Source organism: Oryctolagus cuniculus, chromosome 11 (assembly GCF_051225735.1).
Source record: "Oryctolagus cuniculus isolate XC-2025 breed Fujian yellow rabbit chromosome 11, ASM5122573v1, whole genome shotgun sequence".
NCBI classification, from domain to species: Eukaryota; Metazoa; Chordata; class Mammalia; order Lagomorpha; family Leporidae; genus Oryctolagus; species Oryctolagus cuniculus.
In genome coordinates this window covers 36,184,750-36,208,938 of record NC_142877.1, presented here as the reverse complement: position 1 = coordinate 36,208,938, position 24,189 = coordinate 36,184,750, and the positions used below count along the sequence as shown (strand labels likewise).

At 38.4% G+C, this 24,189-nt stretch overlaps 2 long non-coding RNA genes across 4 annotated transcripts in view; both read right to left on the bottom strand.

Moving 5' to 3' along the window:
* The window catches only part of LOC149123413 (uncharacterized), a 40,345-nt gene extending 24,826 nt beyond the window's left edge, over window positions 1–15,519 (bottom strand). For 2 of the 3 annotated variants that reach the window (XR_016215944.1, XR_016215945.1), the window contains exon 1: window positions 15,227–15,519. This is a non-coding gene — a long non-coding RNA (uncharacterized LOC149123413). The remainder of the gene's footprint in view (window positions 1–15,226) is intronic. The other variant, XR_016215943.1, reaches the window with a different exon arrangement.
* LOC149123412 (uncharacterized) overlaps window positions 1–24,189 on the bottom strand; it is a 734,608-nt gene that overhangs the window by 657,614 nt on the left and 52,805 nt on the right. The window lies entirely within an intron of this gene.

The following is a 24,189-nucleotide window of genomic DNA, read 5'->3' as shown; positions in this document are numbered from 1 at the left end:
TTTACACAAAGTGGTGATGTGTGTGGGGCATGAGTGTGTGTGCGTGTGTTTGCATGTATGTATATGTGTAAGTGTTTGTTGTTTAAGATGTCAAAAGCCGTAAGTATTCTTGGTGCATATCAGATAGTCAATTGCAAGATCTGTCTGGTTCACTTTACTTCCAGAGCTTGCATCAACCTGGTGAATTAGCCAGAGAGGTAACTAATTAATCATTCACTCAGTGCATATTATATGCCCAACAAAGCAAGTATCCAACCTAAATAAAAGCTAGTATGGTCATGGCACTTATATAGCTTTTATCTTCTGAGAGAAATGGACATTAACACATTAATTAAAATGAAATTGCAAACCTAGGCAAATGTTTTAAAGAAAAAACAATATATTAAAAATAATATGCTAAATTGTTTTCAAAAAATACCTTGGTTATTCCACTCACTAAAGTCACTATATGTCTTTGGAGTGGCTCCCAATAAGAAGTGAAGTCTATTTGACCATCTCCTTTAAATCTCAGCTGACCTCTGTTACTTACTTTAGTCAGTAGAAGGTTGTGGAAAGGTATAGTATGATGCAAGCAATACAAGTGTCCATCACTGGATAAATGGATAAGCAAACTGTGGTATATACATGCAATAGACTATTACTCAACCTTAAAAAAGGATGAAAACTTTGACATATAATATAATAAGGATGAAATTGAGGACAATGTACAACAAAAAAGATGAAATGAGAAAATTATGCTAAGCTAAATCAGACACAAAGGGACAAACACTTTATGATTGTACTTGTATGAGATAGAATAGTTAAATCATAGAGACAGAAAGTAGCATGGTGATTGCCATAGTCCAGGGGAATGGGAGTTACTATTTAGGTTTTCAGTTTTGCAAAGTGAAAACAGTTTTGAACAGGGATAGTAATTTTGGTTGTACAAGAGTATGGTATAGTTAATATGTGAAGGTGCACTTAAAAAAGATAAGAATAGTTGGGCTGGCATTGTGGCAAAGTGGGTTAAGCTACTGTTTGGGAAGCCCACATGCCGTAACAGAGTGCTTGATTCCTGTCCCAGCTACTCCACTCTTCCAATACAACATCCTGCTAATGCAGCAGATGATAGTCCAAGTACTTGAGTTCTTGCCACCCATGGGAGACACTTGGGAGACCCAGCTAGAAGTCCTGGCTTTGGCTTGGTCTAGCCCTCGTTGCTGTGAGCATCTGGAGGGGAAACTGGTGTATGGAAGATCTCTTTCTGTTACTTAGAGCAAATAGATAAATCTTTTAAAAATAAATTGAAATAGATCTTTTTTTAACAAAAAAGTTAAGATAGTACTTTTATAGCATATTATTTTATGACAATATAAAAACACTAAGAAAAGAACTTAAGACATTAAACATCCTTCTAAGTTATCTGATCCAATTATCTATTTGGTTCTTACTACATGAAGGGCTCTGGGTCTTTCAAGTGTTTGAGCTGTCTCATAATGCTATATAGAGCTGTGTGATAATTCTGTATCCTGTGCAGAACTAATGGCAATGCAAATTCTTGTCTGTGGACATATGAATAAATTTAATGTGTAGAAAAATAGCCCTTTTTCTGTAGAAAAAGCAAGTTTTGAAATTTGTTAGGATTTAAACAGGATTTGGCTCCCCAAACCCATGTAGATATTTAAATCTCAAAGTCTATGTTAATAGTTACATTAATAGTTGATGGATTAGGGTGGAAACTTCATCCAGTTATGGTATCTGAAGGTGGGATCCTTGAAAGTGATTGGATTGGATTAGGTTGCTAGTAGAGAGCCCATGATCAAATCATGATGACATTCTGAGAGGCTGCAATGAGGTAGTGGAAGATTCTGTCTCCTCTTCCTGGATTGCCAAGTGATCCTCCCCTTTGCATGTGTAGTACCCTCATCAGATGTCAGACTAATGGAGCCACTTGAACCTGGATTGTGAACCTCCAAGCCATAGGCTAAAATAAATTTCCTCTTTGCTAAGCAAATTAACCATTCTCGAGTGCCCAATTCAATGTTTTTTATTAAGTGTCTTCACTTCAGAGTTATGTAATCATGAACAAAATCTATTTTTGGAACATTCCAATCATGTTGAAAAGAAACTTACACCCATTACCAGTTGCTTACCAAACTCCCCTCTCCTACTCCTACCCAGAGTCTTAGCAAACACTCATTTGTCTCTACTCTCTCTATAGATTTGCCTAAACAATTCATATAAAGTGAATCAAATAATGTTTTTTCTCAATGACTTTTTTTACTTTGTATAGTAGTTCTTAGATTTCACCCATTTTGTAGCATGTATCAATGTTTCATTATTGCCTGTAGCTAAATAATATTTCATTGCAGACAATACCACATTGTGTTTTTACATTTATTCATTAATGAACATTTGAAATTTTTATACATCGGGCTATTATAAATAATATTTCCAAGTGTAAAAGATTTTGTGTAAACATATGCTATCATTTCTCATGGGTATATATTTAGGAATTGCTAAACCATATGGAAACTGTACATTTGAACTTAGAAGGAACTTTCAAACTTCTTCCCAATATGCCTGCATCACTTATTTTCCTACAGAATTTGTGGAGTTACCAGTTCTCCACATCTATACCAAAACTTGAGATAAACCGTCTTTAAAAAAAAATACTTGAGAGTCAGAGAGAAACAACAGAAAAAGGGCTACCATCTGCTGATTCACTCCCTAAATGCCCCCAGTGGCTGGGGGTGGGCCAGGACCAAAGATAGGAACCTGGAATGCAATCCAGGTCGCCCAAGTGGGTGGCAAGAACCCAATTACTTGAGCCATCACCACTGCCTCCCAGGGCTTTTACTAGCAGGAAGCTGGGGTCAGGAACTGCAGTTGGGAATCAAACCGTGGTACTCCAGTGTGGAATGTGGGTGTCTTTACAACTGAGCTAACACCCACTCCTGTCTGTCTTTTTTATTACAGCCAACCTGATGGGTATGAAGTAATATCTTCTTGTGGCTTTGTTTTGTATTTCACTAATGATGAATGATATTGCACATCACCTTCATGTGTTTATTGACTATTTGTATAACTTTCTAGGAGAGTTATCTATTCAAATCCTTTGTTCATTTAACAATAAGATTATTTACCTGTGTTATTTAGTTATAAGCATTATTTATACAGTCTGGAGACAAGTTCTTACTCAGATACATGATTTGCTCAGACTGTATATTGTTTATTACTTTCTTGACTGTGTGCTTTGAAACACAAAAATTTTAATTTTGATGAAGCTCAATTTATCTATTTTCTTCTTTTGCATTTGGATTCCTGATTTAATATATAAGAAACCATTGTCTAGCCTAAACTCAAAAAATATTTACACCTATGTGCTATTCTAACAGTTTTATTGTTTTAGCTCTTACAGTTAGGTCTGTGATGCTCAGGGTTATTTTTATGATGTGAGATAGGGAATTCAGTTTCTTTATTTCCTTTTTGGCATATAGATATCCAATTGTCCCAGCACCACTTGTTGAAAATGCTATTCTTTTGGCCGACGCCGTGGCTCACTAGGCTAATCCTCCGCCTGCGGCGCCGGCACCCCAGGTTCTACTCCCAGTTGGGGCGCCAGGTACTAGTCCCAGTTGCTCCTCTTCCAGTGCAGCTCTCTGCTGTGGCCTGGGAGGGCAGAGGTGGATGGCCCAAGTACTTGGGTCCCTGCACCCACATGGGAGACTGGGAAGAAGAGCCTGGTTCCTGGCTTCGGATCAGCACAGCGCCGGCCGTAGTGGCCATTAGGGGAATGAACCAATGGAAGGAAGACCTTTCTCTCTGTCTCTCTCTCACTGTCTATAATTCTCTCTCTCTCTGTCTCTCTCTCTCTCACTGTAACTCTGCCTGGCAAAAAAAAAAAAATGCTATTATTTTCCCCATTGAAGACTCAGTTGACTATAAATATTAGAGTTTACTGTCAATTCTACATCACTAGTCCATGGAGCTAGTCTCATGGTACTACAATGTTTTTTTAAAAATTGTATTAATATAAAGAGGATAGATTTCATATATTTTATAGATACAATTCTAAGAAGGTAACCATTCGTCCCTCCATCCCTTTCTCCCTCTCTCAATCCCCTTCCTCCCCTCCTTTCTCTTTTTCTTTAATTTTACAAAATCATAATGTCAATCTCTTCTATAATCTTAGGCTTAATGCACTTAATATTCAACAAGTAAAAAGTAGAAAGACCACAGTTCCACAGGAATATAACTACTGTAACTTTGAAGTATGATGTTAAATGGAAATGATCATCTTCAAACTTTCTTTTTTCTTTTTATATACTATCTTGTCTATTTTGGTTCCTTTCACTTCCATGTGATATTTAGAAGAAACTTGTCAATTTCTAAGCAAAAGCCAATCGAGATTTTGATAGGAATTGTGTTAAATCTGTAGATAAAATCTGTAGCTAAGTTGTGAGAACTGCCTGGTTCTATCGTTAATGATGAGTCAATAATTTATTCAAAATACTCATTTTATGTGTTTATGAAAGTTGTGATTTTTTTAAACTTTCATTTAATAAATATGAATTTCAAAAGTACAACTTTTGGATTATAGTGATTTTTCCCCCCATAACCACCCTCCCACCTGCAAACCATCCCATCTCCTACTCCTTCTCCCATCCCACTCTTCATTAAGATTCATTTTTAATTATCTTTATATACAGAAGATCGACTTAGTATATATTAAGTAAAGATTTCACAGTTTGCACAGTATAAATTACTGTTTGAAGACTAGTTTTACTGTTAATTCGCATAGTACAACACATTAAGGACAGAGATCCTACATGGGGGTAAGTGCACAGTGACTCCCGTTGTTGATTTAACAATTGACACTGTTATTTATGATGTCAGTAATTACCCAAGGCTCTTGCCATGAGCTGCCAAGTCTTTGGAAGCCTCTTGAGTTCACAAACTTCAACCTTATTTAGATAAGGCCATAATCAAAGTGGAAGTTCTCTCCTCCCTTCAGAGAAAGATACCTCCTTCTTTGATGGCCCGTTCTTTCCACTGGAATCTCACTCACAGAGATGAAAGTTGCAATTTTACATATTCTTGAAGATTAATTTTAATATGAGATATTAAATACTAGAAGACCACAGTATTCATTCCTAGATTATGAATTGCCCTGATTCTACACTTTTTTCCTAAGCAATTTCACTCATATCCATAGCTTCAGTTAGCCTCATCTATAAATCAGGCCTTTTCATATTTTTCCCAATCTAAAAGCTCATTGTCTAAACTCTAGATATACTTTCAAATTCACCTGCTTAATCACCATCCTACTTACGTACCTCAGAGGCACTTCTAACTCAATAGGATTTAGCCTGAAGTTCTTGTTCTTCCCTGAATCTCCATGTCATTAAAGAAGTGCACCTTCCATCTAGTTCAACAAGTTGAGTACCTGAGAATCATCATTTACCTGCTGTGCTCTCTACTTCCTCTCCCACCAAATTCACCTTCAAAATATACCCCAAATGAATACAGCTTTTTCTAAAGCTACTAAAACCCCTTCCCAACTCAAGATACTCTAATTTCTTCCTTATATTTAAAAGAGTTTTGTAATTGGGTTTTCCTACATCTATGGTGGCCACCTTTGCTCTGTTCTTTTTAAGTAAGTAGACTTTAAAACCCAAGTGTGTTCATGTCAGAATGCTTAAAAATGTAAAAACTATAAAAGAGTGGCTTTTTATATAGCTTAAGATAAAGACCTACCATCTTCCTACAGTATATAGGACATTATATGACTTGCCTGCCCATCAACTCACTATTATAACACTTTTCCCTCCAACCAGCTACCTTAACCATAATTCATTTTACTTGACCTACAATTATTCCTTTTGCATCTTCTGTTCCCTTTACTTGACTGGTATTTTGTCCAAATTTCCATGTACTTAAATCTTATATATCATTCAAATATCTGAGAATTTTTATAGGAAAAAAAACTGTAACTCATAACACAAGTTTTGAAATATGACTTTATATAAAAATGCCTCTTTCCCCAGGGTACCTATTAATTTTTATATCATTTGTTTCAGTGAGTATTTGGTTCTTATCTATCTTCCTATTAAAGTGTAATCTTCACTAAATCAGAGAACCTATCTTGATTAAGCTTGCATAATTCCAGACATCAACTTTTTCTTGCAAATAAGATGTGAAACCCCCTTCAGCAAACAAACAAAATAGAACTCATAACTGAAAGGTTCACTATTGATGTCCAGTTTTAGGTTATTAAGGACCCATGAACTCAAATGATGCTTTCTCCCAATCTCTTGGTTTGCTTTTTTCCACATGTATTTCATTCTCTGAACATTTTTTTTTTTTTGCCTTGTTTCCGTAAAATGGTGAGCAGCAGTCCAGCTTTAAATTCTACCACCTTAGCAATCCCAACAGAAAAATGTTTCTGCTCCCTAAAATTTCCAGGGAAAGCTCCTTGCTTAGTTCTCGATGATATGCATCATCAATCACATACCCAATCCTGAACCAAAATGTGACCAGGGATACTTGACTGTGTCCAGGTCCCAGGACAGAATCAGACTTTTTCAAACTATTTGGACCAAGTGTTGAGGAGAGTTTCTCAAAGGAAGAAGAGAAATGAATGCTGTACAGAAAAAAGCATCAGTGATTCTTCAGTGTCTGGCACGAAAATAACTTTTGTCTGGTAAATGTTAGACAATGGACAAAATACATCAGACACAGTTGATGTCATGGGAGCAGGGAATGCAAAGAAAGAGGACAGCAGAGCAGCTTGGTTGTGTGAATAAACTTGGCCTTGAATTGGATTTCCATCATTTGCTACCCGGGCAACCAAAAGCAAGTTACTTAAACACTTTGATTTTCAATTTTGTACCTGCTGAATTACGATAATCACCTCCTAACAACCAGGGATTTGTGAGACAAAACCTATGTTTTGGATGACATAGAACAAGTTCTCTTTTTTTCTTCAAGTTTTGACACTACCTGTTTGTCAGTTCTTCCTTCATTCTTTGTATAGGGAGCTACAGTTGTCTGATATTGGAGGCACTATTTTTCCAATTTTTTGTTGTTGAAATCTGGACAAATGCCATTCAGACAGGTAAGAGAGAAACATGGTTATAAATCAAGTAAAGTTGGCAGAAACCACATGCCTACCCTTTATACACCACCAAATGCAACCTTGAGACTATAATATTCTATCATCACAGCTGGTTCTCAGGGACTTATCACTCAGAGTTAGTACAATGAATTTGGCTATATCATCCTGTGCTATTTCCTTCTGTCTTCAGCTGAAACCACATTTCAATCAGTTGGTAATGTCAGCGTGGGAGTCATAATCCTGGTTTAGCTTAGCTGCAAGTTACCACATCTCCATGGGTCAGGGAAAGGAGTTTGAGTGTTGAAGGGAGTATAACTGAAAGCCAGACAAAGCTTTCTGTTTTCTCCCAGGCAATGAGCAAAATCCAACCCAATCACTCTCACAAAATACCTTCCTTCTTGCCAGGGGATGAATTAACTCTACAGCCAGGGCCTCTCATAAATTGCAAAAATCTCTGGAAAGTAATGTACCCTGGTCCTAGGTGACCTTTCTTTACACGTGTTAGGCCTCTAGCCTACCATCTCTGCCCATAGAGTTAGGTCTAAAACTGAAATGGCTTTCTTCATGTGAACTTTGAGGTTGTGTTATGCTTAAAAAGTGTATTTCTACACCCTGTTGTCAAACAGATGATCATGAGACTAGTTGGTAGTGTGATACAGAACTCCATGAAAAAACATCACCAATGTCTGAGGACAGGACAAGTGGAATCTTCTGATTCACAGGTGACATGGCTTTCCCATCCTTATGAGATGTGTCAATGTGCCTATGTTTGTTCAGTAATGTATTATGTGCTTTTCACTTAATTTCAGATTTCATTCTAGTGATAGTCAAATAACTTAATAAAAAAGTATAGATTAAGGATGCTCACTTGGCATTAATCAGAGAAAGTCATAGGTCATAAGTTCTTCTCTTATCCCTATTTCATCATGGCTTTCCTGGTTTGTATGCTAAATGTGAGAAATATTGCCAAAAACAGTGACAAACTGAAAAGTTTGACAATGCCACAGTGGCCTTAAGTATTTCAGAAATATGCCCAAACATAAATATGTAATGAATTAGAAATGAATGCATGTAGTATATACAGATAGATGATAGATCTGTATGTGTGTATGTGTGTCAGTTGCTATATGATGCTATGTCCAATCCCTGGTCCAATTCTAAAAGAAACAGATCCTCCGGAATGCTGTGTTCTCCTTAACCAAGCTGTGTTGTAGGACGTGGTCAGGACAGCTACATGGACAAAAATTGGAAAACCATCAAGTTTATAGACAGGATTTATGAACAGCTCCTTTTCAGTTGTCTATATGTATCATGGAATTTAGCTTTTAAGACATGATTTCATTATAATTTAGCAGTGAACTCATGGGACAACTGCTACTACAAACTTTTTAGCAGCTGCCATCATCTACCCAAAAGAATCTAAAGTAGGGCATAATTAATTTAGTTCAGTTGGGGCCGGCACTGTGGCATAGCAGGTAAAGCCACCGCCTGTAGTGCCAGCATCCCATATGGGCACCAGTTCAAGTTCCAGCTGCTTCACTTCCAATACAGCTCTCTGCTATGGCCTGGGAAAGCAGTAGAAGATGGCCCAAGTCCTTGGTCTCCTGTACTCGCGTGGGAGACCCAGAGGAAGCTCCTGGATCCTGGCTTCAGATTGGCGTATCTCTGGTTGTTGTGGCCAATTGGGGAGTGAACCAGTGGATGGAAGACCTCTCTCTCTCTCTCCCTCTCTCTCTCTCTCTCTGCCTCTCCTTCTCTCTCTGTGTAACTGTGATCATGAATCTCTGAATATTAATTCATTAGTGCAGATGGCCAAGACATGATCATTATTAGGATACTAGTTACTATATGAAAAGCATTTGACATCTGTACAATGATGTGCACTGTACATAGCACTTAGTTCATATATACAAACACATATACAGTAAAGAGATCTGAAGTCCATCAATAATGGAGGTCTTTATTCCTTCCAACCCAAGTACACAGTGTTCAAGTGCTAAAAAGAATAATTGTAATTGGTCAGGATGTAGGTCTCAGAGAGCAAAGAATGTGTAAGGCCAGCTATGTGTGCTTTTCAAGCTCTGGCTGATGTCACATTTGCTGATATCTCATTGGTCACAGCTAGTCATATGATTTAGCTTAGAGGGTGAGACTGTTCTGCAAAATCTTATTGCTGGCTGGATGGTACCAAGGCAACTGTACGAACACAGGAAGGAGTAGCCCCAAGATGAAACAGTCAAGACCTCGAGTTGCCAGAGAGAAGTGAGACACTTAGGAGCATGGCCCCACTTCTTCAGATCATGAAGTAAGTAAAGAGCAATCTCCCACTGTAGTCAGTTTCCACTGTGCTCTCATTTTTCATTACTGTGATTCTTTTCTGTTTATTTATTTGTAACTCCAGCCTAGCCAGGTCTATTTTGATGAATACGGAAATCATAACATCTCTGTTGAATTCCTCTTCTAGCTTGTGACAAAACTTCATTGTGTATGTGCTGGTCTCTACTGATGTGTGTTTGTGTAGATTTATACTTGAGCTCAGTAAATTCATATCTTGAAAACCATCAAGATTCACAACCAGAAAATCTGTGTTTCAGTCTTAGGTCTGCTACTTCTTTACTTACAATGTTGGAAATTATGCATTTATTACTTATTTCTTAGGAAGAAATGTCTTCTGGGAAGTTGAGCCAAGGGTATACATGGTTACTACAAGGCCATTAGAAGCCTATGTGATGGCAGTTGGAAATTTTTCTCTTAGACTGTAAAGTACCTTGCCAGTACTAACTGCTGTTATTAGTATTTTTTGGGAGTTGCAAAATCAAATGAGATATAAGTACTGCCTTTTTTCAGGATTCTGGAAACACATCCCTTATGTTTGCCTAATTCAGGCTTACTGGACTTGAGCAATATTTGTGTACCCAGGATTCCAGGCTCTGTGGTTCAGACATAAGAAGAATTCCTGCATTAAGCGCTCATCTCCTACAGGCAAAGTCCAAAAGCCTCCTTGGTGAGGTTAACAGGTTCTTTCATGTTGAGGCTACTTTTCTACATTATCCCCAGCCACCCCATCACTGACTTCCTCTGAATTCCCTGCCATACAAAACCTCCCAGAGTTCGCAGGCCTGTGTCTCTGCACAGAACCTCCCCTAGGACTGGAATCTTCCCATTTCCCTGCCAGGCCACCTGCACCTCCTTGGGAGCTGCTCCTCCACACTCATGACTGGCTTCAGGGTTTGTGCTCTTGGGAAAGCCTCTGCCTTCTCTCCTCCCGCCCTCCAGGCTGAGTTAGTCATTCTCTTCCTGAGTTGGAACAGGGCCTTATACATTCTTCTTCTAATGCCTCACTTGTTTTGTTTACATGTCTGTCTCCCCAACAAGATGCTGAACTCTTGGGAACAAGGCTCTGTTTTTTATCCCCACCCTTACAACCTAGCCTAGTGCCTCGAGTGCTAACAAAGGCATTTGGGCATACAGATAAATTTCTTTGAAATTTCTATCCTATAATATATTTACTAAAAATAAGCCATTTTGTCACTGAGGGTTTCTGAATATTTGAAATTACAGGGTAACCATAATATAACAAAAATTCACTTCCCCCAAACATAAGTTTTCTCTTCAGATTGGTAGTGAGCCACTGGTCCTTAAATTCCATGGGCATGGAAATTACCTGGGAGAACCTGGTAAATTTGTAGAGCTGAGAGTCCCTGCTTGGACCCTAAGGCATTACAATATCCAGATGGAGAAGTCCAGCATCTATATTTCCAGAAACCTTCCCAAGCAACTCTGACGCATATCAAAATTTGATGGCCATTGCATTAGTCCAATCTGACTTTCAAATTGCTAGTTCCAATTGCTTTTAATATTTCTTGGTGGCAACAGGAGCAGAAACAAAAGCACCAATTCAGAAAGCTGGGTGCCCTCTCCCCACCTGGCTTCAGGAGCCCGGGCTCTCTCCCAGGAGAGTTAATGTCGCCTCTCTTATCACTTGGCAGGCTTTGATCAGGAGCTTCTTCCTTCTGCTTCATTCTTCACTTCAAAGCCCAGAAACCCGATCAGCTCCTCTCTTTTTCCCGCGCCCTGTGCCCTGCCGGCCCCACAGATGGGCTGGTCAATAGGGAAGACTGGGCAGACAGGCTTCAGCATTGTGCCACAGGCCAGAAAAACGTCTTTTGTGTAGCACTGCCTCTGATTCTTCCCCAACACAATCGGTGCCAAAGAGAAACTGGGAGGAGAAATATGACCTTGTTCTGAGCGTCGCCGTGGGTGTGGAATAACCACACTTAGGGTGCAGTTTTAGGAACAGTTTTGCAGTGTTCCGTCTCCTAAGCCCCAAGGCAAGTCTTCTGGGTTAAGTGCAGAGGTTTTCTGTAGAAAAGAATGATATGGAGATTCCAGAATAAATCTCCTTTATCAGAGCATTAAAATTAGCTCCCAAGTAAGCTGTATACTGTAAAGTGAGGGAAGATGGTAGCTGCTTTGGCTTTGTGAATGCAGGAGTTGAGTTTTGTTTCTGAAGACCAACACGTGCTGGTATAAGATGCTATTTAAAACCTGGGTTATCAGCCCGCAACTCCCACATTTCCCCTAGCTCTGAATGCTAGTTTTAATTAAATATAGATATATCATAAGGTCATTTTGAAAAAAACAGCATTACTGACAAAAAATTCATATATCAGAAAATTTACCTGTGTAATACATATATCTCAGTGATTTTGTATATTCACCAAATTAAACAATATCTCACATCTGAGTATAAAACATTTTCTTCATTCCAAGAATACATCTCATACATATTAGCAGTTACACCCCATCTTCCTTGTCCTGCACAGCTCTGGGCAATGCTAATCTGCTTTAGAGATTTGCCTATTTAGAATATTTTCTATAATGCAGTCATACAATATGTGGTCTTTTGCCACTCACTTCTTTCACTTAGGATAATATTTTCAAAGTCCATCGATATTGTAGTATGTATTAATGCCTTGCTCCTTCTTGTGGCTGAAAAATATTCTACCAACTGGATTATACCACATTTGGTGATCCATTCATTGGCAAACACTTGGATTGTGTTTATATTTGGATACTATGCTGCTATGATTATTCATATGCAAGCTTTTGTATGTTTGTGTGTTTTAATTCCATTCATAAAAATGGAATTTCTGTGTCTTATAGTAACTGAACGATGAACATTTTGAAGAACTGGGAAATGATTTCCAAAAGTGGTTCACTATTTTACATTCTCACTAGCAGCGAATGAGTGTCCCAATCCCTTTATCTCCAAAGCACAATTTGTTACTGTCTTTCTTTTGAATTATATCCATTCTACTGGGTGTACATTGGCATGTTACAGCAGTTTTGATTTTTGTTTCACTAATGACTAATGACATTGAACTTCCTTTCATGTCTTTAATCATCATTCAAATATCTCTTTTATAAAAATGTCTGTTCAAATACATAGCCAATGTTTAAGTTGCGCTATATGTATCCTCATACCAAATTGTAAGACTTCTTCATGCATTTTATATATATATAGATTTCTTGTCAAATACGTGATTTGAAAATATTTTCTCCATGACTATCGATTGTTATTTCATTTTTATGGTGTATTTTGAGGCATGGGATTTCCTAATTTTAATAAAATCCAATATGTCTTTTTTTGTCATGTTTAGGAAACCATTGCCTAATCCAAATTGGCAAAGATTTACTTCTATTTTCTTTTAATAATTTTAACATTTTACATTGAGATTTAATGCTATAACTAGTACTCAAACAGTATTTTTCACTTTATGTTTCTGTGTGGAAGCAAACTGTTGAAATCTTTACTTAATGTATGCTAAACTGATCTTCTGTATATAAAGAGAATTGAAAATGAATCTTGATGTGAATGGAAGGGGAGAGGGAGTAGATAAGGGGAGGGTTGCGGGTTGGAGGGACGTTATGGGGGGGAAGCCATTGTAATCCATATTCTGTATTTTGGAAATTTATATTCATTAAATAAAAGTTAAAAAAAATTTTAACTCTTAAGCTTAAGTCTATGATCCATTTTAATTTATTTTTTAAGTGTGAGGTGAGACAGGAGTACAAATTTATTGTTTTGCACATCATTCCAGCTCAGTTTAAAGAAAAGACTATTCTGTCTTCACACTATAAACTACAGACTCTTAATTTTATTCTATGAATTTTTATGTCTATCCTTAAGTCAACATTATTTGTTCTTTATTACTGTAGCTTCATGATGAGATTTGAAATTGGGAAGCATGAGTCTTCCATCCCTGCCCTTCATTTTCAAGGTTTCTTCATTTTGTTTTGTTTTACTTTGTTTTTACTATTCCAGATACTTTGCTTTATGATAGGAGTTTTGGAAATGTTAATCTCTATTGGGTTTTAGGATGCTAGGGTTCAAAGAAGGAGAGGAGGCAGCTAGTTAGATTTATTTTAGAGGGACAGAATGGGTGGTGGCAGTAAAGAGAGAATGGGGGTTGAGCCTGCCCAGATGGAGGGCAGGGGATTTGAATCCAGGACTCATTCCCTTTGAGCAGCAGGAGAATCTCTTCTTAAGCTGCTGGTCCGGAGAGGCTCACAGCACCACAGGGACCTTGCTAAGGTGAGTGAGATGCACTCAGAAAGGCGCCTTGGTGATGTTTACAGTGGGTTGTCTTAGCAGTTTGGAATGTCCCCAGGTGCGGGGCTTTCCAGAGCAATAAACATTCCACAGGCCTTTAGGTTAACTCTCTGAGCTCAGTTTCATCAGGCCTGGTAGTTCAGGCCCAGTATTCTAACAATCTCTTTTAAAAAGAATACTGAAAATCCAATCGACATTGCATTGAATCTGTGCATCCATTTGAGGATCATTACTACCTTAAAGACATTAAAGCAATTCTTGAACATAGGCTGTTTTTCAATTTATTTAGATTGTCTTCAATTTCTTTAAACAATGTTTTGTAGTTTACAGTATACGGTCTTGCACTTCTTTTATTAAATATATACCTAAGTATTTTTATGTTATCCTATTTTCAAATTTTATGTATTTATTTGCAAGAGAGTGCTCACATCCACAGGATCACTTCCCAAGTGCTCACAATTGTCTGAGACAGACCAGGACAAAGATGGGAGCTAGGAATCCAGATCTTTCCCAACTACTACTTGAGGTATCATCTGCTGCCTCCCAGGGTGTGCATGAGTAGGAAGCTGGAACAAGAGGTGATCCCGGACCTGAACTCAGACACTCCCACCTAAGATGTAGGTATCTCAACAGCCGGGCCAAGCACCTGCACCTTTATGCTATTTTAAGTAAAATTATTTTAGTTATGAAATTTTATTTTTGAAATTTCCATTAGTATGACAAGAAATGTAAGCTTTATATCAATCTTTTACTATGCAGCCTTACTGAACTCCTTCATTAGTTATAATATCTTGAGCTTTTCCACACATAAAGTTACATCATATGGAAATAGAGGCAGTTTTACCTCCCTTTCCTATGTGGATGTTTGTTATGTCTTTTTCTTCCCTATCATATTGAGCTTCAGGTGGCTAATTAAGGTTCACACTTCATCTAAATTAGGGCAACAGCACAGGATTAGGGAAATATGCAGTTGGAAGATTCACTGCATCCCAGGGTTAGAGGTATACAATAAATTCCAGATAATCTGCATATGAAAGTTCTGATTAGTAACATTTCAGAAAAAGATGAGCAGGTCATCCAAACACCAAGTATGAGTAGAAATCAATAGTTCTCACACTTGATCAGAACTCAGAATCACTGGGAGGGTTTGTTAAATAGCCAGCATCTTATTGAATGGGGAAGCATTCATTCCTACTGATATCCGGAATCAAAAAAGGATGCCCACTCTCACCTTTGCTATTTATAGTCCTGGAAATTTTAGCCACAGACATTAGGCAAGACAAAGAAATCAAAGGGATATAAATTAGAAAGGAAGAAATCAAATTATCCCTATTTGCAGATGACAAAGAACTCTACTAGGAGACTATTGGAACGCATAAAAGAGTTTGATAAAGTGGCAGGATATAAAATTAACGCACAAAAATCAGTGACCTTGGTGTATACAGACAATACCATGACTGAGAAAGAACTAAGATCAGTCCCATATACAATAACTACAAAAGACTAAATACCTTGAAATAAAGTTAGTCAAGGGGCCAGCGCTGCGGCTCAATAGGCTAATCCTCTGCCTGCGGCACCAGCACACCGGGTTCTAGCCCTGGATGGGGCTCCGGATTCTGTCCCGGTTGCTCCTCTTCCAGTCCAGCTCTCTGCTGTGGCCAGGGAGTGCAGTGGAGGATGGCCCGGGTGCTTGGGCCCTACACTGTGGGAAGCAGGGCCCGGCTCCCACAACATGGCGCTGAGAGGGGGTAAACAAATTTTACACAGCGGCTTCAGCTGCTTCATCAATTTGACTAACGAGCTGCAGGAGCTGATCCAACCTCCTACTTGGAAGAAAGCGTCGTGCTCAGCACGCGGGCACCGGAGCACGGATTGGTGGAAGAGGACTATAAAAGGGGACTCAACTGCACTTTCTGGGACAACTACTGTCTCCGGTCTGGTGGAGAGTTCGGGGGGTGGGGTGGCTTGGCTGGAGAGTTCGCTGGGAAGCTTGTTATTTCGTTCTTCTCTTTACTTGTGCTTGCTTTACTGTAGAAAAAACCGACTGAAAGGGAATAACAGCGTCCGGTCTGGTGCCTGAGCGACACTGCACCCCTATGGAGACCAGGAGAAGCACCTGGCTACTGGCTTCGGATCAGCATGGTGCGCCGGCCACAGCGGCCATTGTGGGGAGAACCAAAGGTAAAGGAAGACCTCTCTCTCTCTCTCTCTCTCTCACTGTCCACTCTGCCTGTAAAAAAAAAAAAAAAAAAGAGAGAGAGAGAGAGAGAGAGAAAGAAAAAGAAAGAGAAAGGAAAGAAAGAGAGAGAAAGAAAGAAAGAGAGAGAGAGAAAGAAATGGGCAAAGGACTTAAACAAGAATTTTTCAAAGAGGAAATTCAGATGGTGAAAAGACACATGAAAAAAATGCTCAGAATCACTAGCAATCAGGGAAATGCAAATCAAAGCCACAATAAGGTTTCACCTCACTCCAGTTAGAATGGCTCTCATCCAGAAAACAACAAGCAACAAATGCTGGTGAGGATGTGGGGGAAAAGGTACCCTAATTTACTGTTGATGGGAATATAAACTGGTGCAGCCATTGTGGAAGACCAAATAGAGATACCTCAGAAATCTGAATATAGACCTACCATATGACCCAGCCAGCCCACTCCTGGGAATTTACCCAGAAAAATGAAATCAACAGATGAAAGAGTTATCTGTGCCCCATGTTCACTGTAGTTCAATTCATAATAGCTAAGATATGAAATCAACCCAGATGTCCATCAACTAATAATTGGATAAGGAAGCTATGGCATATATACGCTATGGAATACTACTCAGTGGTAAAATAAAATAAAATAAGATAAAATCCTGTCTTTTGCAAAAAAAAAAAAAATGGATGCAACTGGAAACCATTATACCTAGTGCAATAAACCAGTACTAAAAAGACAAATACTGTATGTTTTCCCTGATCTGTGGTAACTAACAGATTATCTAAAATGTAATGTATAGGAATGAAATTGACATTTTGAGATTCAATGATTGTTTACAGCCCTTGTCTCCAATGTTGAGAAATGGTGTTTTTTCCTCATACTATGTTTATTGAACTCTTTACTTACTGTAGAGTTGGTTTTATGAGTATAAAGCAAATTCAATGTATATCTTAGTAAAAATTAAGAGTGGGAATAGGAAAGAAAAGAGGAAGAAGTGTAGGAGTATGGGTGGGAGGGAGTGGGGGTGTTGGAAGAATCACTATGTTCCTAAATCTGTATATAAGAAATGCATGAAATTTGTATACCTTAAATAAAATTTTAAAAAATATAACATATGATGAAATAAGGGTATAAATTTATTGTTCCGTACATAAATTTCTAGCTGTCCCAATAGCATTAATTGAAGAGACTGTCCTTTCCTTATTGTGTTCTTGGGATCCTTGTTGAAAATTAATTTATTTTGATTGTGCATATTCATTTTCTGGGCTCTCTACTACTTTCTTTTTAAAAAAAAAAAAGATTTATTTTACTTGCAAGTCAGAGTTACACAGAGAGAGAGGAGAGGCAGAGAGAGCAAGAGTCTTCCATCCACTGGCTCACTTCCCAGTTGGCCGCAATGGCCGGAGCTATGCCAATCCGAAGCCAGGAGCCAGGAGCTTCTTCCAGGTCTCCCACGTGGGTACAGGGGCCCAAGGACTTGGGCCATCTTCTACTGCTTTCCCAGGCCATAGCAGAGAGCTGGATCAGATTAGGAGCAGCCAGGACTAGAACCAGCACCCATATGGGATGCTCGCACTGCAGGTGGCAGCTTTACCTGCTACGCCACAGTGCTGGCCTCTCTCTACTATTTTCAACTGATTTGTGTGTCTTTTAAAAAGCAATACTATGTTATTTTGGCTAATATGGCTTTGCAAATACAGTTTCAAGTGAACTTGTATGATTCCTTCAAGTTCTTTTTTTTTTTTTTTAAAGATTTATTTCATTTAATTGAAATACAGAGTTACAGAGAGAGGCAGAGCCAGAGAGAGAGAGAAAGAGAGGTCTTCCATCTGCTGGATCAATCTCCAAATGACAACAACTGCCAGAGCTGAGCTGATCCGAAGCTAGGAGCCAGGAGCTTCTTCCTGGTTTCCCACATGGGTGCAGGGGTCCAAGGACTTGGGCCATCTTTTACTGCTTTCCCAGACCATAGCAGAGAGCTGGATCAGAAGAGGAGCAGCTGGCACCCATATGGGATTCTGGCACTGCAGGCTGGGGCTTTAACCACTGTGCCATAGTGCCGGCCCCCTGAGGTTTGTTCTTTTTGTTCAAGGTTACTTTGGCTATTCAATGTCTTTTGTGGTTCCATGTGAGGTTTAAGATTTTTTTTTAAACTCTTAGTAAAAAATGCCTTGGAATTTTGTTGGAGATTGCATTGAACGCCCAGATTATTTTGGGTACTATGGATATTTTACAAAATCATCTCTTCTAATCCATGAAAATGGAATAGCTTTCCATTTATTTGTGTCTTTTTCAGTTCTTTCATAAAGGTTTTATAGTTTTCAGTGTCCAGTTCTTTTACCTTTTTGATTAATCTTATTCTTTTTTATGCAGCTAATATAAATGGAATTATTTTCTTGATTTATTTCTAAGTTGGCTTATTATTAGCATATAGAGATACTGCTAATTTTTGTGTTCTGATTTCATATCTTGAAACTCTACTGAATTCATTTGTTTTTTCTAGCAGTTTTTTGGTGGATCTTTTGGGATTTTCAATATACAATATTGTGTCATCACCAAGCACATACAATGAAACTCCAAGACATTACGCTTTTATTGAAGTTCCTTAACCTGTACTTAGATATCACAAAATGTATGGCTAATAAGATAAATTTACATATCCTGGTTGCTTTAAACATAAATGTTGTCATATAACTGAATCAGTTTTTAATTTTTTAAACAGAATTCGAAATATAACCTCTCTATTTCACCAACCACGTATCTGGTTCTCAGTAGCCACATATAGAGTAGCTATTGGACAGTGTTGTTCTAAACTCTTGTTACTTAAAGTACAACTTGTGAATTACAGTGCTAGAATCCCCCAAAGTTTTAGGCCCAAACTCAGATCTACTGAATTAAAACCTTAATTTTAGCCAGATTAAGTATGTGTTGTCTCAGAAGACAGTAGATCATATGAAGACTTTAAGGACCCTGCAAAATAGGGCAATGAGATGATTTACTGAATACCTCCTGGTGAGGAGCCTGAAAGAGCGTGCACAGAATCTAGAAACTCAGAGCTTCTTTTCTGTCTGATCACACATACGGTGTTGATTCACCAAGTCCAACTTAGTTCTCAATCTGGACTTTCCACTCATAAACACATCACAGACAGGAAACCACTAACATAAAAAAATACAGCATTCACATAGGCATTTTGAGGGGGAAAACATTGGAAACTGTCCCTCCATAAATTATTATAGGACTCCATTTAATGAAAACCATAATTGGCTGTGTGGGGACCAGACCAGAGTTTAGGATGGGGTCTAACATATAGAGGATTTCATTACTTTTGTGATGAACCTAGCTTACTTTGTTCTTTTCTCTAAATACTCTGTCTTCTAATTGCTGGAATTAGATTTCTCTAATTAGGAAAAAGGGGTATCTTTTCCAACATAAGGAGAAAAGAGGATGAATAAGAATTCAAGGTGGCTTTTGTGTTGAGTGGGCATATACCTGTAAACCATGATGAATGACAGATGCAATTCATGAAGAAAACTGGATTGACCACTCCATGCACAGTTACCTGCCTAAATATCTATAACTATAGAACTTTAGGTACTTAATGATATTATGGGAGGTGCTCAATGTTGGCATATTTTATATAGCTCAACAGTTTTAAGAAAGCTAAAATAATTCAAAAGAATTTAAAACATTATATTTCACATTAGCATAATAGGTTCCCAATTTTTAAATTAAAATAACAAAATATCTTGATACAAAATTCCTAGAGATCCAAAAACACTGCTAGACAGTGAATATGTCTTATCGCTTCCTTTATCCGAGTTGTACTCACTGAGTAGATCCAAACATTACACCATTTTCTACTGTGCCATTTTCACATTCCAATTGCCAGAACTTTCCAACTTTAGTTAAATTTAGTTCTAGGACCATTTCTTGGAACCAAAGCTATTATAGTTAACAAGCTGATTTGAGTAATCAGTATGAATAGTCATAAAACAGCAGAACTGTCGGGAGATTTAAAGATGCGATTTAGAGAGTATTGAAAGTCTGAGTCAAGTAGAATCATTGAATGAATCATTGGAAAGTTAAACCAGGTATTACTCTATGTAACTTCAGACTTTCTGTATAAAACTAGGCTCACAGAGAAGGCAGCTACTGGATTTACCAAATATAAATACATAATATGAAATATTTATATTTCAAAGTAATGAAAAAGCACATTTATAACAGAAATAAAGCATTAAGAACTTATACAGAAAAAGCAAATAAATTTGAAGTAAACCCAATAGAACACAAGATATATCTAGAATCTTCAAAGTACAATACAGAATACAAAGGAAAGCAATATTCTAGAAGTCAACTTAACTTGCTGGTCATGAACAGCATCTTTTTAAGCTTATAACCTGACTTTCATGATGCCATATTTATTTCTTCTATGTAATTTTCAGAGTTATGTAATTACTATGAAACAATTTCTAGAATAAAAAAAAGTTAACAAGTCAAAATGAGGAGGTCAAGTTGGGAGAAAATAATAATAAATGTATCCTCTGTTTTTCATAGTGGGAGTCCATAAAGGAATGTAAGAACGAATCTAAAAATTCTATAAAAACATAAATTTAATCTAGCAGGATGTAGTAATAGCTCACAGGAACAAATAGCAATGCAAAGAAAGAAGTTTAATGTTAGGAAATCTTTTGGTGGGGCTGGAACTGTGGTATAGCTGGTAAAGCTGCCACCTGTAGTGCCGGCATCCCATATGGGCACCAGTTTGAGTCCTGGCTGTTCCACTTCCAATCCAGCTCTCTGCTATGGCCTGGGAAAGCAGCAGAAGATGGCCCAAGTGTGTGGGCCCCTGCCACCCGCATGGGAGATCCATAAGAAGCTCCTGGCTCCTGGTTTCAGATCGGCATGGCTCTGGCGTTGTGGCCATTTGGGGAGTGAGCCAGCGGATGGAAGACCAGCCCCCGCCTGGCCCCGTCTCTGCAATAAAAAAAATTAATTTCATTTTAAAAAAGAAAGGAAGAGTGACAGAAAGAGAGAGGGTTGGGGGGAAGAGAGAGAGAGAGAGAGAGGAATCATCCATCCACTGGTTCACTGATCAAATGTCCTAAACAGGCTGGATCAGGCAGAAACCAGGGACCAGGAACTTCATCCAGATCTCCATCCACATGTCCCACATGGATAGCAGGGTTTCAAGTATTTGAGACATCATCTGCTGCTTCCTAGAAACATTAGCAGGGAGCTGGAATATGGGCGCCGGTTCGAGACCTGGCTGCTCCACTTCCTGTCCAGCTTTCTGCTATGGCCTGGGAAAGCAGTGGAAGATGGCCCAGGTCCTTGGGCCCCTGCACCCACATAGGAGGCCAGGAAGAGGCTCCTGGCTCCTGGCTTTGGATTGGCACAGCTTTGGCTGTTGCGGCCATCTGGAGAGTGAACCATCAGATAGAAGACCTCTCTCTCTCTCTCTCTCTCTCTCTCTCTCTGTGTGTGTGTAGTTCTTTCAAATAAATAAATTAATTAAAAAAAAAAAAAGTGGCATAACTGGGACTCAAACTGAGCACCCCAAGGGGTGGCTTAACCTTATGTGCCACAGCACCTGCCTTTATTAGAGTATTTATCAATGGTCATACAAGCAAACAAAACAACAGAACGGGGAAAAAGGCAGGGTCATTTATTGTTGCAACTCTATTTCATGCAACTGTTTCTTGTGTCCTCTGATCCATCCTTAGTAAAACTATTTATCACATTTGGAAACAGATACATTCCGCTCCAAACTTCTGATATTCATTAGAATTTCATATTCGCTGGGGCATCTAAAAACTTAGTTTCTCAGTTCTGAAGGAAGAAGACTTCTATCATTAGTAAATCTGCCCTTACATGCTAAACACTGTGTGACTGCTTCATTGATGATAAACACTCATTCAGCCTGTTCTATTATAGCTAGTCCTAATCCCATAGCCATGTCTTTCCTGATAAGTGTAAGAAAGATGTTTTCATTTTCTCATCTAAGTAAAATGAGATAAAAATTCATGACTTGGGGTTAACGAAGGGCAATCCTGCTATTTTACAGAATTGTTCACTGAGAATAACAGCTGCAGTCACAGTTGTAACAGGTATTACTGAGTATTATCCGCATTCTATTTTAGTACTGGGCTGACTATAACAGTGCAATTCAATCAGTGATTTTCTGTAAAACACAGTGCATTTAACTCTTGTATATTTATGGTAAATGCATGTAATAGAAGTTAAATAACCTGTAAGGAAGCAAACACAAGTCTAGAATATTTTAAAATCTACAGGGCAATGATCTGATATATGTAAGCCATTGTTATAAAAATGAAATAGAAAACAATGAGCAATAATGTAGATTAGAAAAGAACAAGCAACCAAGTTCCAGTATAATCACACAGCCTGCAAAATGGTATTTTTGAGACTATGAGGAAAGGGATTATGTCCAGAGTATTAAACAATACAATACCAGGAAATTATTGTCAATTTTGTTAGGTGTGATCCTTATGTGCTTTTTATGTTGTTCAAAAAGTCCAGGATTTTCAGAGACACATGATGAAATATGTAGGAGAAGAATAAGATGAGGGGAAACTCACTCAAATTGGTTTTTACAAACAAAATAAATGTACACAATTTACAATAATTTTAAATTTGATAATGGATATATAAGAAGTTGTTGTACTGTCTTCTCCAATTTTGTATAGATTTGAAAATTTCAGAAAAAATATTCAAAAAAAATTTTCAAAGGAAATCAAAGTCTTTGGTAAAGTTAAAGGTTGGACTGATGACTGATGGGAGCCAGAGTGGCTCCTGACAGTCCTGTCCTGGGGATTACTGTGGACACAGTCTGAGTCAGTGGTTCACTTCTAACCACTCCCACAGTGTGTGACAGCAGAGGGCTGATGACATTCTGTCATCCGAAACAAGTGTTCATCAGAGGCAAAGCTGAAGAATTCAGAGCCCATGCACCTCCAAGAGAAAACATAGCATGAGACCTTTGCATCTCTCCGGGTCTTCTGAATAAGAGGTGGAAGGCAGAGGATCCAAACACAAAACGAAATCAAACCCTCATTGTATGGTCAGTCAAGGGCACCGGTGGAAGCAGGGGATTAAAATCTGAAAGGGGTGATGCTTGCCCTGGTGTTCAAGATGCCGGCGTCCCATATTGCAATATCTAGATTCAGTGGGCTGCTGTGATTTCTAATTCCACCCTCCTGCTAATTCAGACCCTGGAGGCAGTGGTGATGGTCAAGTAACTGGGATCCTCTCATGGACAAAGGAGACCCGCATTTCATTACCAGATCCCAGCTTTGGCCCTGGCCCAGCCACAGACATTGGGGAAAAAACAGCAGGTGGGAGTGTTTCTCTCTCCCTCTCTCTCTCCATCTTTCTATCTTTCAAATAAATAAAAATAGTTTTGGAAATTCAACTAGAAATGTATGCTCAGAATAGCACAAGGATATTTATATATAACAGAATGCAGGCTCTTTGAGGGAAACAACATTACAACAAATGTAGTTTGAAGATTTTAATTGGCTTTTACTCATGATTATTCAATTAAGAAGCCTTCAGAACTAAAGCAAGTATAAAATACTCCAGGGATGTTATGTGATATGGCACAATTTGTAAATAGTAAACAGAAGTGGGGCATAGAGACAAGAGGGAAGTATAGAGGCCAATTGGTCTGTTTCATTGGAGTCAGTAGGTTGGCTTTGATGGGCTAAATCTCAGCTGCTATTATGAGCTGGAATCTAGCCATTTGTTATGTGAATATTCTCCTAATTAGCTTCATTTAGTATGAATGATAGCATACTGGTTTCCTTGGTTGGGCCCAGTACAAATCTTAATCCAAATCAATGGTTTCCTACAAATTTAACTTTTCAAAAGCTGCTGTAAGAGCAGTCCTTGACTGAGAAATAGTATATGGAAGTTAAAAAATGGATGTCATTATCATCATTATGCTATGTATCTGCACAAGATCCAATTTGTTAAGAAATGACTACCATTTCTCTGTACATTAACATACACTCTACAAAACTAACAGACAAAGAAATGTGAAAGGATGGGCAATTGGCCTAGCACTTTGGTGTTGACATCCTAGATCAGTGTCTGGGTTTGATTCCTTGCTCCAAATCCTGACTCCAACTTCCCACTAATGTGCACCCAGGAAGGCAGCAGTAATGGATCAAATAATTGGGCTTGGCCGATGCCACCACTCAATAAGCTAATCCTCCACCTGCAGCGCCGGCACACCAGATTCTAGTCCTGGTC